This window comes from Dasypus novemcinctus, chromosome 5, assembly GCF_030445035.2.
Source record: "Dasypus novemcinctus isolate mDasNov1 chromosome 5, mDasNov1.1.hap2, whole genome shotgun sequence".
Taxonomy (NCBI): domain Eukaryota; kingdom Metazoa; phylum Chordata; class Mammalia; order Cingulata; family Dasypodidae; genus Dasypus; species Dasypus novemcinctus.
This window is the reverse complement of record NC_080677.1, coordinates 167,245,085-167,251,562: the sequence shown is the minus strand read 5'-3', so window position 1 is coordinate 167,251,562 and position 6,478 is coordinate 167,245,085.

Below are 6,478 nucleotides of genomic sequence, written 5' to 3'. Positions count from 1 at the left end.
TGTGAGGTGGAGCATCTGCAGCTCCTCCTGGGGCCCAGCATGAGAGGTGGAGCATCTGCAGCTCCTCCTGGGGCCCAGCATGAGAGGTGGAGCATCTGTAGCTCCTCCCGGGGCCCAGCATATTAGGTGGAGCATCTGCGCTGCTCCCGGGGCCCAGCATGTGAGGTGGAGCATCTGCAGCTCCTCCCGGGGCCCAGCATGTGAGGTGGAGCATCTGCAGCTCCTACTGGGGCCCAGCATGAGAGGTGGAGCATCTGCAGCTCCTCCTGGGGCCCAGCATGAGAGGTGGAGCATCTGCAGCTCCTCTTGGGGCCCAGCATGAGAGGTGGAGCACCCGCAGCTCCTCCCGGGGCCCAGCATGTGAGGTGGAGCACCCGCAGCTCCTCCCGGGGCCCAGCATGTGAGGTGGAGCACCCGCAGCTCCTCCCGGGGTCCAGCATGTGACGTGGAGCACCCGCAGCTCCTCCCGGGGCCCAGCATGTGAGGTGGAGCACCCTGTGAGCTGCTGAGGTCCCAGGGGCACTCCTGACTTGCAGGAATCCCCGAGCCTTCCCTGGGGTGCTGTGGGGGCTGTCCCTCTGCCATGTTCTCCCCACAGGGAAGCTGGAACGCCAGAAGCTGCCCCCATAGGTTTCTTACTCTCTGTGCAGGATTTCCTCCCCCACACCCCTCCTAAGAAAACGGTCTTTCCAGAAGCACCCTCTTGCGCTCCTCCAGGAGGAGCTGGGATCCTGGCGCCAGGCCCAGGCTTTCGTGAACATCAGCGTTTTGCTGTTTTCTCACACCTCTGTTCTCACAGTCTGAGTGGCCTAGAAGTCTGCAGGACCGGGTCACGGTGGCCTCCACATCTCACTGCACAAGCACCCCTTTGGGCCGCGCCGCTGCGCCCTTGAAAGTCGCCTCTGCCGCACATCTACCTCTGAGAAAAGAACATCATTAGCTAATTTTAAGGAAAAGTTCAACTGGGCAAAATGGTGCTAAGCAGTATGACATTTGCCATAATTTGTGGCTCTGGTTTTTGACAGTAAATCTCTTCCCATCCTTTGGGATCTGACGTCCAGGAGCTGGCGGAGTGGAGGTGCCGGGAACACGGCACCTGTGTGAGCAGCAGATGAGGATCCCGGGGAGCTTGAGCGTGGGCGCGGTGGGGGTGGCCGGGGCGCCACGTGCCGGGAAGGTGGGCGGGGGCTCCCAGGTGCTCCTCTGACCAGGGCGCACTATCCCAACATGCCAGGACGACCGCCTGGCACAGCCTCCCCGGATCGCTGCCACCGCGCTGAGGCCAGGCCACCCTCGATCCTGCAGCCGCTCAGGATCAGAGAGAAGCACCGAGGAAACGCGAAGACTTAAAAGGGCGCGTGGAGGACGCGTCCCCGGATCAGTCCCCAGATCCGAGCCGCTGCCCCGAGCTGCGAGGAGGAGGCGCGTTCTCACCCACGGCTCTGGGTGGAAACCTTCCTCAGGGACCCCGCTGTCCGCCTAAAGCCCCGGGAGCGCGCAGCTCTCTCAGCAGCCTGCGGCGAAAGAGTCCAGCTGTCCTTTGCCTGCTTGGGAGAGGAGAGGCTGGAAACTCGATTGTCCACAAAACCTCTGCTTCTGTGGCCACCGAGGACAGGGCTCTGGAGTCGTCAGCGTGGGGAGGACGAGGGGCTGGGCCGCTCTGCTCCCCCACCCCTCCCTTCTCCACTCACCCACCAGCAGGCCCTGTGCTCACTCTACACACACTCGCACACCCACGCACGTGCATACACTAACACACGCAGTCTCACACACTCAACACGTTCACACTCACATGCATACACTAACACACATGCAGTCTCACACACGTGCACTCCCACACATGCATACACTAACACACACGCAGTCTCACACTTGCACACTCAGCGCACACCTTCATTCCCACATGCATACACTAACACACTCACACACGTACACACTCACACATGCATACACTAACACACACGCAGTCTCACTCACACGTGCACACACTTGTACACTCACACATGCATACACTAACACTCACATGTAGTCTCACACACGCATGCTCACACTCACTTATGCACTCATAGGCACACACCCATGCAGCCACTCTCATGCATTCCCACGTACTGTCACATGTCCACACTCTAACACTCATGCTCACACTCGTGCATTCACACGCACACACTCTAACACACTCGTGCACACTCACGCCCTCCCCTGGGGCTTCGGGCTCAGCTCCAACCTGGCCTCTTCCATCCGAGCCAGAGCCGCCCTGGTCCAGGTAACCGCCACTGGGGCTCCCCAAGCCCCTCCGCATTCCTGGGAGGTTCTTAGTTTGCGTTTGGGAATCAGCAAGACCTGGATTTGAATTCCAGCTTGGAATTAGCCATGAGGGTCGGCACCTGTGCCAGTGGGGCTACTGCGAGCGGAAACTCCCAAGGCCTGGAGTACAGGCGGGGGCCGGCCCTGGGGGCGGAGTCCTCCCCGCATCACCGCGGGGTCCCGGCCGGCCACTCTCCCTCAAGGGCCCGGCCTGGCCCAGGCTGACCTGGCTCCAGCCCCCACCCCCGCCCCGAGCCTGGGCGGCCCCCCGAGCTCTGCACCTAAGCCCACCTACCCTCCTGTCCACACGGGCAGTGGCCGCGGGGCCCTCGGCCGCCTCCACTTCTCACTGCCGTTCCCCTCGCGCCTCAGGGGCGCCCAGGCCGCTCCAAGGGCACAGGTAAGGCGCGTCGAAGCCACCGCCCACCCGACGCACGCGCCCGCTCCCGGCAGCGGCGCGGACCCTCCCCACCCGCCCGCGGGAGGGAGAGGAGGGGAGGGCGCACACAGCCCTGGACGGGGACCCGAAGGCGCACGGGCAAATCCGTCCACACGCAGCGCCCAGCTGGCTGCAGGGGAGTGGGGAAGGGACCCTCCAGCGGGGGCCACGAGCCTCGCTCACCGCCGGGGAGAAGGGCGGGGGCGACCTGGACAGAGCCGGGCGCAGGGCGCGGTGTTCTGGTCTCACCCGGCACACGGGTGCGGGACCCCCGGCAGGCGGCGCGTTCCCAGCCTGGAGGGGACACGCGCGGGACCAGCTGCCTCCCAGGGAAGGAAGAAGCGCCTGAGGCTGGATTCTGCCCCCGGCGCCAGGCCCGCCTGGGGCGCCAGCAGTGCCCTGCCTTCACGCCCTGTCCACTGGCCGAGCCTCCCAGAAGGTCCAACGCTCCGGCCTCTAGCCCCAAGACTGACCGAGCTCTTCCCAGGCGTCCCAGCTACGCAATGCTTTTACGCACCCTAGCAATTCTCTCAACAATATTTACTAAGCCAGTGACACGCATTCACAAATGACACACCCGCGAGGTCTTCAGAGACTCGGATGTAAAACTTGTGTCGCTTACCAATGGAAAACATTTAAAAACAGTATTTAAACAAAGTTTCAGGATCTAAATTTAAACCAATTTTATGGCCAGTAAGTAAATATATTCAAATGGAAACAAATTATCCATATTGCTCAGAGGGAAAGGGGTCCAGTAATATGAATTATAAATTCAAGTCCTTTCAATGTTTGCTTCAAGTCCACATTGTCTTGTTTTTCAACACCAAGAAACTACCATTTGGTTTTCCTTGCAGACGCACAAGCTGTCCTTACTTACGAATCGCTTTCCTGCTGACTTTTCGGGGTTTGTTTCCTTCTGCTGAGGCAGCTCTCAACACTGTATCTATCAGAAGCCAGTAGTCACATGGTCACATGGTCAGCCCCCCCCCCCCCAGGGGCCTCGGCCCTGTGGAGTCGGGGAGCCAGTGCAAGGGGGGCCTCCGTTCTGCATCACGATCACCGGCTTCCCGGACAGGACAAACCCTGCTGGGCAGGGTGTCCACTGAGCCAAGGGCGCCCAGGCCGCGTGGCTGAAGCCACCAAGCGCTCCTCTTCCTACCCCATCGCTGGGTCAGGCTTGCAGGGGCCCCGCTGCACGCTGCCCTCAGGGCCCAAGACGGTGGCGGGCACTGTCCCCTCTGCCCAGGCCGCTGGCTGCAGGGCCGTGGCTGACCATGTGAGCCGCGGACCCCCGGATGGAGGCGGCGGCCGGGCAGGCGCTCAGCCCCCAGGACCAGAAAATGCCAGGAATTCAATTGAAAGTATTTTTATTACATAACGGCGGCATTGTTTAAAATTGAATATTTACTTAAACACTAGAAAATGACGGAGAGGAACAAAGTGCTGCACATTTTGTCATGTTTTCAGTTTATCTACAAACAGCTGTCTTAAATCAACCTAGTTTTTAAGGCAAACGCAAGCTCCCCTGAAGGCCACAGCAACTTGCTGAGAAGTCCACTCAGTCGAGGAATTATGTGTTCGAGTGAGCTCTTGAAGAAATAGACTTAGTTTTCCCCATTTTTCCTTTGCTTCTAAGTGAAGTAATAAAGTATACTGAATAGTTAGTTGTATTCTCTGGTGGCATAAGTGATAGGAATTTGAGAGAAAAATATGTGTTAACAGCTCCGTCCTGGGCCCCTTGTGGCCAGGCGATCTAACATTTCCTAGAAGAGATAGGAATAGCTTATTACACCATGACTAAAAATTAGAAAAACCTCTGCAGCTCTGTAAATTTTAATTTCCAATTAACAATTAAATCTGACAGCTAGGCCATTTCAGAATTGATACCCTCAGCTGGGTCTCCTTTTCGCTGCTTACCTGTTAGTTGTCTGGGTTACTTTCTATTCTGGCCTCTCCGGATTGTTTTTACAGGCTGTTTTTGTGTAAATATTTTAAATAATTAAGTAGGGTGATGGAAATTTGGGTGCTTTCCAAGACTTTAACTCAAATGGCAGTGCATTTTGGATGTTTGGTTTTGATTTCATTTTTTTCTGCCAATTTAGAGTTTCAGAGTACAGGTACTGTCAAAATTCAAAGATAGGATGAAAATGAAAAGCAGGCACTGCAGAAATAAGAGTGCATTTGAACTAAATCCTTAACTGAGAGGCTGATCTGGAAACCTCTGATACCTTCATTACGTGATTTTTAACTTGGTCATTTCATCACAGACATATGACAGCACACTGATATTTCAGGTTTCAAAGAATACTTCCAAATTAAGCTTCTCCAGGCAGAAAGGCTAACAAACTACGTTGGGCATAAGGCTTGATGCCAGATTTTCATTTCGACAGAGAACATCTAAAACAGACACTCATTGGCTCATGCCCATGGCCAGGGCTGACGAATGTTGACCTTGCTTATTTAAAAAAATATATATATAGCATTTGCAGTACTGGGCACATTGTATTAGTCAGCCAAAGGGGTGCTGATGCAAAATACCAGAAATTGGTTGGTTTTTATATAGAGTATTTATTTGGGGTAGGAGCTTACAGATGCTAGACCACAAAGCATAAGTTACTTCCCTCACCAAAGTCTATTTCCATGTGTTGGAGCAAGATGGCTGCCAGTATCTGCGAGGCTCAGGCTTCCTGGGCTCCTCTGGGCTCAGCTCCTGTTTTCTCCACAAGGTCAGCTGTAGACTATGAGGCTCTCTAGGCTTTGACTCTTTTCACAAGGTCAGTTGTAGACTATCAGGTGAAGGCGCTGTCTCTTTCTTTCCCTGGGGCTCCAGCTTAAGACTGCAGCGTCAAACTCCAACATCTAAACTCCAACATCAGAAACCCCCAACTCTGTCCTCTGCCACGCCTTGTATCTGTGGGTCCCCACCCACCAAGGGGCGGTGACTCAATGCAATAATGATGTGGCCCAATCAAAGCCCTAATCATAACTCAGGTACAGATCAGATTACATACATAATCAGGCCCAGGTACAGATCAGATTACAAACATAATCCAATATCTATTTTTGGAATTCATAACCATATCAAACTGCTACACTGTTACTGATGACGTGAACTGGGACTGCAATGTGCACCCTGACGCGACATGCCAAGTGAGTTCTTCACCACGCACGCTGCATTTGCAGGCTCCTCCTCTTGTGTGCACACCCCTGTTCACAGCAGTTTGGTGAAATTGCTGAAGCAAAACTCCTGCATATTGTTTTGAAGTTTTCTGAAGCGGTTTCTCTGGAGAATAATCCCTAGAGTGCAGTGTCCCAACCACTCTTCTTTCCAAGGGGCAGCGCCTGCTTGCCAGCCTGGAGTCGTCTCAGCAGCCCCCCCCACCCCGTGAATCTCCTCGGCAGCATGGGCGCCCTAAAATCCTCAACGTTATCAACAGCGGCTCGGGCGCGCCCACCAGCCCCTCACAGGGGCCGTGCGGGGGAAACAGCTGGGGGAGGGCCCCCCATGCTCCCCCATCGCAGTGTGGCCCCAAAGCTACCGAACGCTCAGCTCTCCCGAAACTCGGCCTCCGGGTCCTCTGCATTCGAGCCCTGGACCCGACCTTCACCCCCCTCTGCTGGGGGGCCGCCGGGCTCCCTGCCCACCAGCCCCCTGCCAGCACCGACCCAGGCGTCCACCCTCTTAAAGGGAAGGCAGCGCCCTCTCCTTCCTCCCTTCTCCTCCTCCTCGGGGTA